This window comes from Equus asinus, chromosome X (genome assembly GCF_041296235.1).
Source record: "Equus asinus isolate D_3611 breed Donkey chromosome X, EquAss-T2T_v2, whole genome shotgun sequence".
NCBI lineage: Eukaryota > Metazoa > Chordata > Mammalia > Perissodactyla > Equidae > Equus > Equus asinus.
The window spans coordinates 78,285,420-78,296,387 of NC_091820.1; the positions used below are offsets into that span (position 1 = coordinate 78,285,420).

The following is a 10,968-nucleotide window of genomic DNA, read 5'->3' on the forward strand; positions in this document are numbered from 1 at the left end:
GTGCTGTTTTCTACATATTCTGGATACTAATACTGCATTTTTCCCTGTTGTATCTTCTCTCTATATGCTGGTTGTCTTTTCACCTTTTCAGGTTGTCTTTTGATGCACAACATTTCTTAATTATGTAGCACCCAAATTTTCTCATTTCTTTTCTAGTCAGTGATTTTTATTTGTTTAAGAAATTCTTCCCTCTCCTGAGAGTTTAAATAGATATCACTTTATATTTTATTTTGAGGTTTATAATTTTGTTTTTCACATTCAGGTCTTTAGTCTTTCTGGAACTGATGTGGTGGAGTAAAAACGTATACTTATTTTTTTCCATATAGATGACCAATTTTCTTAGCATAATCTTTTGACTAGTCCTTTCTTTCCTCTCTGTTCTTTAGTGTCACTTCTGTCATATATAGTGATCCATAAATGTGATTTTTTCTTTTTACTCTCTCTGGTCTTCTTGATTTTAAATGTATCTGTACTTACACAACTAATATTCTGATTAAATTGCTATAGGTTTATAATGAGCCTTGACATTTGGTACAGTACATCACTTTATAGACAGCCCTGGTTGCCTAGTGGTTAAGATTCAATTCTTTCACCACCATGGCCTGGGTTTGTTTCCTGATCAGGAAACCACACTACACATCTGTTGGTTGTCGTACTGTGGTAGCGGCATGGTTGCTGTCATGTTGAAAGCTATGCACCAGTAGGAGTCAGACGTGATGCAATAGCACTCATAACAACAAAAACATCACTTTATATTATTATTGTATTTCAGTTGTTTCATAGTTGTTTTTGGCTTTTTGCACTTCCATACACATTGTATAATAATCTTAGGAGATTCCACAAAATCCCTGCAGTCATTTTCCCCCAGGTTTATTGAATTATAATTGGTATAAAGATGCACATAGTTAATACATACAATTTTGTGAGTTTGGACATAGTATACAATCAAGTTGCCATCACCTACAATCAAGATAATAAATATACCTATCACTCACAAACTTTCTTGCATTTGGTTGTGTGTGTGGTAAGAACACTTAATATGAGATTTACTCCTAATAAATTTTTAGGTGCAAGAATACCTTATTTTATTGCTGTTTGATTTATTGCACTTCTCAGATACTGTGTTTTTTACAAATTGAAGGTTCGTGGCAACCCTGCATTGAGCAAGGCTATTGGTGCCATTTTTCCAACAGCATTTGTTCACTTCACGTCTCTGTGTCACATTTTGGTAATTCTCACACTATTTTGAATTTTTTCATTATTATTATTTGTTATGGTTATCTGTGATCAGTCATTTTTTATGTTAGTATTGTAATTGTTTTGGAGTGCCCTGAACTGAAATCAGATAACAGCAAACTTAATTCATAAATGTTAGGAGTTTTCTGACTGCTCCACTGACTGGATATTCACTGTCTTTCTCCCTCTCCTCAGGCCTCCCTATTCCCTGAGACACAATATTGAAACAAGACCAATTAACAATCTTACGATGGCCTCTAAGTGTTCAAGTAGAAGGAAGAGTTGCATGTCTCTCATTTTAAATCAAAAGCCAGAAATTATTAAGGTTAGTGAGAAAGGCATGTTGAAATCCAAGATAGGCTGAAAGCTAGACCTCTTATGCCAGTTAGCCAAGTTATGAATGCAAAAGAAAAATTCTTGAAGGAAATTAAAAGCGCTACTCCTGTGAAGACACAAATGATAAGAAAGCAAAATAGACATTGCCGATATGGAGAAAGTTTTGGTAGTTGGGACAGAAGATCAAACCAGCCACAACAGTCCCTTAAGCCAAAGTCTAATGCCCTAACTCTCTTCAATTCTATGAAGGCTGAGAGAGGTGAGGAAGCTGCAGAAGAAATGTTTGAAGCAGCTGTTGGTTCATGAGGTTTAAGGAAAGAAGCCATCTCCATAGGATAAAAGTACAAAATGAAGCAGAAAGTGCTGATGTATATAAACTGCAGCAAGTTATCCAGAAGATCTAGCTAAGATAATTAGTGAAAGTGACCATGCTAAGCCATAGATTTTCAATGTAGACAAAACAGCCTTATATAGGAAATAGATGTCACCTAGAACTTCCATAGCTAGAGAGGAGAAGTCAATGCCTGGCTTCAAAGCTATAAAGGACAGGTTAACTCTCTTGTTAGGGGCTAATATAGTTGGTGACTCTAAATTGAAGCCAATGCTTATTTACTGTTCTGAAAACCCTAGGGCCCTTAAAAATTATGCTAAATCTACTCTGCCTGTGCTCAATAAATGGAACAACAAAGCCTGGGTAATAGCAAATCGGTTTATAACATGGTTTACTGAATAGTTTATGCCCATTTTTGAGATCTACTGATAAAAAAATTAAAAGATTATTTAAAAAATATTACTTCCCATTGACAATGCACCTGGTCACCAAAGAGCTCTGATGAATATGCACAATGAGATTAATATTGTTTTCATGCCTGTGAACACAACATCCATTATGCAGCCAATGGATCAAGGAGTAGTTTTGACCTTCGTCTTATTATTGAAGAAATACATTTCGTAAGGCTATAGCTGCCATAGATATTAATTCCTCTGATAGATCTTGGAAAAGTAAATGGAAAGCTTTCTGTAAAATATTCATCATTCTAGATTCCATTAAGAACATTTTTGATTCACGGAAAGAGGTCAAAATATCAATATTAACAAGAGTTTGAAAGAAGTTGATTGCAATCCTCATGGATGATTTTGAGGGGTTCAGGACATCATTCGAGGAAGTAACTGCAGATGTGATAGAAATTGCAAGATAACTAAAATGAGAAATGGAGCCTGAAGTTGTCATGAATTACTTCAATCTCATGATAGAACTTTAACAGATGAGGAGTTGCATCTTATGGATGAGAAAGAAAGTGGACTCTTAAGATGGAATGTACTCCTGTTGAAGATGGTGTGAAAATTGTTGAAATGACAGTAAAGAATTTATAATATTACATAAACTTCATTATAAAGCAGTGGCAGTGTTTAGAGGATTGACTCCAATTTTGGAAGAAGTTCTATTGTGGGTAAAATGTTCTCAAACAGCATTGCGCACTACAGAGAAATCGTCCATGGAAAGAAGAGTCTATCCATGTGGCAAAATTCATTGGTGTGTTATTCTAAGAAATTGCTACGGCCACCTTAACCTTGAGCAACCACCACTCTGATCAGTCAGCTGCTATCAACATCGAGGCAAGACCCTCTGCCAGCAAAAAGATTATGACTTGCTGAAGGCTCAAATGATGGTCAGCATTTTTTGGCAATGAAATGTTTTTAAATTAAGGTATGTACATTATTGTTTTAGACATAATGCTGTTGCACACTTCATAGACTACAGTATAATGTAAACATAACTTTTATACACACTGGGAAACCAACAGATTTGTATAAGTCACTTCATTGCAATATTCATCTTATTGGGTGGTCTGGAACCAAACCCACAGTATCTCCAAGGTATGTCTGTATTTTGTAGTTATCCATTGTATCAGTAAATATCTCATTAATGTATACTTACATAGTGTTGTATTTCATAAATATATTATAATTTATTTTCAAACAAGTGATTTGTTTCATATTTTTGCTATTCTAAAATGGTGATTTTGGAGGATAATGTTTTTTGCCAATATTCTTGATTATCCACCTTAAGAAAAACTTTTGTCACATTGACAAATCAAGAGGCATGCAATTATTTTGAGTTTTGTATAGGTAGCATGATAAAGAGTAGGATAGAGAAATAAGAAGTTCCAAGCACTTGTTCCCTAATAGAAACATTAAAAATAAACAATGACAACTAGAGATGAGCTAAAATAACTTTACAGACACTCTGACAAACAGTCAAAGTTCTCAGGAAACCAATTAAACGCCCAATCAAGAAAAAGCCACATTAAAGCAGTAGGAAATCTAATGATGTATTTATTCACCCTTGCCCCAGCCCTTCCCTACCATGATGCAATGTGGTCAGGAGGAGGCAATGGCCCAATTTCCAATGGATTCCCTGAGAGACTGGTGTTTTTGTTTTTTTTTTTTTTTTTGCCTAACTCAGAGCTTAGATGGAAACAGCAGGATAGCTCAGTTCTTAGGTTGTGAAAAGCTGCTAGAAAGAGTAGAAATTGCCCACAAAAGTTAAGAGGGACTACAGACCTTCAGATGCCTGCAACAAGAGCTTACATACAGAGGAATACAGTAGAATATCTAAGTTACTGATAAGTAGCTAAGGTGAGACTATTCAGGTAATTAAGACATTCAAAAACAGCCATACATAAGGAAAAGAGAAAACACACATGCACGCACACACAGAGTACAGAAAAGATGCATGACCAGAAAAAACCTGAGAATATCTTTTTATACCTTAAGCCTTTATCCTGGGCTGATCTCAAGGCTCATGACATTCCCTGATGATTAATGAAGATCTTTTATGGCAAGGAACCAGAATGCAAAGACTGGGAGAGGTGGCTGTTTTTTTCAAATGCCCAATTTTCAACAAAATAGCACAAGGCGTTCAAAAAGAAAGGAAAATATGGCCCATTCAAAGGAAAATATAAAGTGGCAGAAAGCATCCATGGGGAAACAAAGGTGACAGACATACTAGACAAAGACTTAAAAAGAAACTGTCTCAAATATGCTCAAAGAGCTGGAGGAAAACATAGACAAAGAACTAAAGTAAGGAAATAAGGGAAATTATATGAACAAAATGAGAATATTGACAAAGAGATGAGAATGATAAAAATTAACTAAACAAATTCTGGAGATGAAAATTTAAATAACTGAATTGAAAAAAATCACTAGAAGTTTCAAAATCTGATGTAAGCAGGCAGGAAAAGATTCAGTGAACTAGAAGATCTGACATTTGAAATTGTCAAGTCTGAGGAAAAGAAAAAAATGAATAAAGGTAAACAGAGCCTATGGGTTTACGGGAAACCATCAAGTTGATTGATATACACACCATGAGGGTCCCAAAGAGAAAAAGGAGAGAATGGGGAAGAGAGACTATTTGAAGAAATTATGGCTAAAAAACTTACAAAATTTGAGGAAAGACATGGATACACAAGTTCAAGCTGCTCAACAGACTCCAGGTAAGATACACTCAAAAGACCCACAACAAGATACATTGTAATCATTGTGTCAAATGTCAAAGCCCACAACAGAATCTTGAAAATAGCAAGAGATTCATCATGTACAAGGGATCCCTAATAAGATTATCAAGGGATTCTTCAGCAGAAACCTTGGAAGTGAGAAGCAGTGGGATGGTATATTAAAGTGCTGAAAGAAAAAAAAGACTGTTAAGCAAGAATTTTATATCTGGCAAAAAATGTTCCTCAAAAATGAGAGAGAAATCAAGACATCCCCAGGTAAATGAAAGCTGAGGGCATACATTACCACCAGACTTGCTCTACAAGAAATGTTAAATGGAGTCCTTCAAGTTGAAATGAAACGATGCTAGGTAATAACTCATAGTCATAGAAAATATGAGTATCTCCAGTAAAGGTAAAACAATGGGCAAATATAAAAAACAATATTATTGGTTACCAGCTATACTTTTTTATTTTCTGCATGAATTAAAAAACACTTATAAAGAATAATTATAAATCTATGTTAACATGTATAATATATATAAAGATGTTATTTGTGACATAATATCTTAAAGTGGTGGTGGTAAGCTGTGAAGGAGGAGAACTTTGTATGCTATTGAAGTTAAGATGTTATCAATTTAAAATAGATTGTTATAACTTTTGTATGTCATATGCAATTCACATGGCAATCACAAAGAGAATATAAATTATACACAAAAGGAAATGGGAAGGAAATTAAAAGATGTCACAACAGAAAAATAGCTGAATAAAAAGGAAGGCAGTGATGGAGTAAATGAGGGGGAAATGCTGCAAGATGTGCAGAAAATAAATAACAAAAAATAATAAAAATAACAAAAAAAATACAAAAGTACGTCCTTCCCTTTCAATACTTACTTTAAATGTTAATGGATTAAACTGCCTTATTAAAACATATAAATTGTCAGAATGGCTAAAAAAGAGGATCTAACAACAGGCTACAAGAGATCTACTTTAGATCTAAGAACACACATAGGTTGAAAGCGAAAGTACGGAAAAAGGAGATCCCATGCAAATATTAACCAAAAGAGCGCTGGAATGGTTACGCTAATATTAGACAAATTAGACTTTAAGTCAAAAATTTATATAAATGGCAAAAAGAACATTATATATTGACACAAGGGTCAATTCTCCTAGAAGGCAAAGTGATTATAAACATATATCCTTGAAAGGTCAGAGCTCTAAGAAAAAGGTAGTGCTAAGAGGGAAATTTATAGCTATAAATGTCAACACTAAGAACGAAGAAAGATCTCAAAGCAACAACCTAACATTTCACCTTAAGAACATAGAAAAAGGACATTCTTCAGATAGAGGATGCAGAGAGCCCTGGGAGACAGGCTTGCAGGAAATGCTTCATTAGCTGTAGCGCGCTGGTGCTGCTTAAATAGGACGTGCACTGGCTGTCATTAGGAAGTGTGGTATGGTTGCCATCACCCAACACAGAGAAAGGGCGATGGATTTTACTATGAGTATGCCAAGGACACCTCTAAACTTCCGTCATGCCAGGCAGATGAAGTTACTACTTTATTTCACCACTCTGCAGGTAACTGAAACTCAATTACCCCTGCGGCTCACTCTCACTCGCTTACATCCTCTTGAGTTCAGATAGCTCTGGTGCTTCTCAGATCTCCCCAGTCTGTTCTATTTGCTCTACCTCAAGGGTGAGCCTGTCATAGCCAGCCAACTACCCCCTCTTTCCAGAACTCACTTGAACATTTCAGCTCTACCTAGTAGACCATCTGCTTTGGTCTCTGGAGCCCTCATGCTGAGGCTTCTAATGAGGAACTGGCCTGAAGCATTTCTACACCTTCGTGTTTATTTTAATACTTTGGCTCTCTTGTTTTAGGGCTCTGTAAAAGATACATAATGAAATTTCTCCTGAAATGAATTACTGTGGTAGAAAAATTACACACATATATATTTTAAAATGAAATACCTCTATCTATATAAGCCTGCTTGAACAATTGGGTAAATATTTGCCTTTTTTAAAGCAATAATAAACTGGAATTTTTTCTTTCTAAAACAAACAAAAAGAGACAAAAAGGAGACCAAGCCTGTCCGATGCCTGCCCTCCATGAACATGGCCCAGAAAGGGTTATATAGGGTGCCTCATGGCCAATAGGCCTCTCACTGCTTCTCTTCCAGACTCCGGCAGTGAGAGATCCTTGTTGTTCCTCACTTCCTCCAGCCTTGCAGAGTCCTACAATTCCAAGTTATGCATGAATGCACCGCCATTCACCTTGGGCAGGCTGGTGTCCAGATTGGCAATGCCTGCTTGGAGTTCTACTGCCTGGAAAATGACATCCAGCCCAATGGTCAGATGCCAAATGACAAGATCATTGAGGCAGGAGATGACTCCTTCAACAGCTTCCTCAGTGGGACAGCTGCTGGCAAGCATGTGCCCAGGGTTGTGTTTGTAGACCTGAAATCCACAGTCATTGATGAAATTCACACTGCAACTTACCACCAGCTCTTCCACGCTGAGCAGCTCATCACAGACAAGGAAGATGCTAACAATAACTATGCCTTCAGGCACAACCATTAGTAAGATCAGTGACCTCCTCATGTACTGAATTCATAAGCTCATGACCAGTGCAAAAGTTTTCAGGGCTTCTAGGTTTTCCACAGCTTTGCAGGGCAACTGGTTCTTAGTCCACCTCCCTACAGATGGCACTTTTCTCTGTAGGTGATGCCAAGATGTCCAAACTGCAGTTCTCCATTTACCCAGCACCCCCAGGTTTCCACAGCTGTTGTTGAAGCCCATGACTCCATCCTCACCACCCATACCACCCTGGAGCACTCCGATTGTGCCTCTGTGGTAGAAAATGAGGCCATCTATGACCTCTATTATAGAAACCTCAATATTGAGCACCCAACCTATACTAACCTTAACCACCTTATTAGTCAGACTGTGTCCTCCGTCACTAACTGCTTCTTCCAGATTTGATGGAGCCCTGAATATTCATCTGACAGACTTCCAGGCCATCCTGGTGCCCTATTCCTGCATCCACCTCCCTCTGGTCACATATGCCCTTGTCATCTCTTCTAAGAAAGCTTACCATGAACAGCTTACTGTAGCAGAGATCAACAAGGTATACTTTGAGCCAGTCAACAAGACTGAGGCCCTCACCATGGTAAACACATGGCCTGCTTCTTCTTGTACCATAGTCACATGGTTCCCAAAGATGTCAGTGCTGCCATTGCCACCATCAAGACCATGCACACCATACAGTTTGTGAATTTATGTCCCACTAGCTTCTAATTTGGCACTCATTACTAGCCTCCTGCTGTGGTACCTGGTGGACACCTGGTCAAATATTTCAAATTGAGTAACAGCACAGCCATCGCTGAGGCCTGGGCTTTCCTGGGCCATAAGTTTGATCCAAGGTATACCAATTATGTCTTTGCTCACTGGGATGTGGATGAGGGCATGGAGGAAGGAGAGTTTTCTTAGCCCCCTGAGAAATGGCTGAAATTGAGAAGGATTATGAGGCAGTTGGAGTGGATAGTGCTAGAAGGAGAAGATGAGGCTGAAGAGCATTAACCTGTCTGCTGCAAATTTACACTCTGTTTTCTTGGGACTGTCTTATTTCTGTTTTTCTGTAAAGCTATCCATTATGGCCCTAACTTGTCAACATGTGATGTTTCCATTAAAAAAAGAAGAACAAACTAAACCTAAGGCTTGAAGAAGGAAAGAACTAGTAAATGTCAGAGTGGATATAAATAAAATATCAAGTAGAAAAACAATAGAGAATAATCAATGAAACTAAGATTGGTTCTTCAAAAAGATCAACAAAATTCAGAAATATTTAACTAGATCTACAAAGAAGAAAGAAAGAAGCCACAAATAACTAAAAGCAGAAATGAAAGTGGGAATATAACTACTGATTTTGCAAAAATGTATAGAATTATGAGAGAGTTCTATGAACAACTGCATGCCAACAAATTATATAATCTAGATGAATGGACAAATTCCTAGAAAAACAGAAGATTGAGTCATGAAAAAGTAGAAAATTGGAATAGCCTTTTACTAGTAAAGAGAGTGAATTGTCAAAAAAGAAACAAAGACAGACATTTTTCAAAGGTAGCATGACACATTTTATTCTGGATACTGTAGGAGAGCAAAGAGACTTCATTATTAATTGGGCTCAACTTTACTGAAACAAAAAGTAAGGAAGCTTTTTAATTGCTGAGATGTGCCAAAGGAAAAATACTGAAATACATTGATGGAGTGGTGGGGGCAAGTGAGGGTGGAGGGTTTGGCTCATGTGATTAGGCCTTCTGTGTTTGCTAATGGTACTTACTGAAATCAGGATCCTACTCTCCCACACAGACTGAGAGAGAAGGGCCCTGTTTTTTTTAATGATTACATTTTAAAGGGATGGCTCAGATCCCTGAAAAGAGCATTCCTGGGTTGTAGTAGATTTAGATCTTAAAAGGGCAGAGAAAGAATTTACAATTGCAAGTTTTCTAAAGTAAATATTCTACAAAATGGAAGTCAGGGCCTATAGTCAGGTTTTTGGCTGGAAAAATAGTAAATTATTTTAGCAGCATTGAACTTTGTCAGGCAGACTTTTTAAGAGGTCTGGGGTCATCCTAGGGACAAGGATTTGGGCTGATGGAAGCCATTTTTTATTTTGGTCAAGTCTTTGTGTGTGTGTGTGCGCATGTGTGTGTGTCTAGCGGGGACTAGATGGAGCCATTTGTGTGAAGTTATGCAGTACAAATAGGCAAAGATTGAGCCTAGTCAGGAAAAGGGCACATAGGAGCCTGACAAAAGCTTTGTCAATCAGAGAGAATTTTTGTGAATCAGTAATCAAAAATCTCTCAACAAACAAAGCCCAGGAACAAACAGCTTCACTAGTAAATTCTAGGAACATTTAAAGAAGAATTAACATTAATTCTTCTCAAACTCATCCAAAAACTAAAGAAGAAGAGGGGCCGGCCCTGTGGCCAAGTGGTTAATTTCACATGCTCTGCTTCTGCGGCCCAGGGTTTCACCAGTTGAGATCATGGGCATGGACATGGCATCGCTCATCAGGCCACACTGAGGTGGCATCACACATAGCAGAGCCAGAAGGACATACAACTACAAGATACAGCTATGTCCTGGGGGGCTTCGGGGAGAAGAAGGAAAAAAAAAACAGATTGGCAACAGATGTTAGCTCAGTTGCCAATCTTTAAAAAAAAAAAAATTAAAGAAAAAGAAAGAATACTTCCTAACTCACTCTATTAGGTCAGCATTACCCTCATACCAAATCTAGACAAATACTCAAAAGAAAAAAAATGTCAGTACCCCTTATAAACATTTATGCAAAAATCCTTAAGAAAATACTAGCCAAGCAAAATACAAAGCATGTTAAAAAGACTGTGCACCATAACCAATTGGAATTTATTCCCAGAGCGCAAGAATCTTTCAACGTATTAAAATCAAAGTAATACATCACATTAACAGAATGAAGGAAAATAACCACATGATCATCTCAATTGAAGCAGAAAATTCATTTTTACAAAATTCAACACTCTTTCATGATGAAAACATTCAACAAACTAGAAATACAAAGAAACTACATCAAAATAATAAACATTTGATATGTGAATGAGCTAACATAATACTCAATGGTGAAAGAATGAAAGCTTTCCCTCTGAGATCAAAAACAAGGATAGCCAATTTTACCACTTCTATTGAACGTGGTATTGGAATTTCTAGCTAGAGAAATTGGGCAAGGAAAAGATATAAAACACATCCAAATTGAAAAGAAAGAAATAAAATTATTCATTCAAGGATGACATGCATTAATACGTACAAAACAGTAAAGATTTCATAAATAAAATGTTTAGAGATAATGAAGGAACTCAGCAAGGT

General features: G+C 37.0%; 1 pseudogene; it reads left to right on the forward strand.

Moving 5' to 3' along the window:
• The first annotated feature begins 7,317 nt into the window (after positions 1-7,317).
• Positions 7,318-8,646, forward strand: LOC139039740 (tubulin alpha-1C chain pseudogene; annotated as a pseudogene).
• The last annotated feature ends 2,322 nt before the right edge of the window (positions 8,647-10,968 follow it).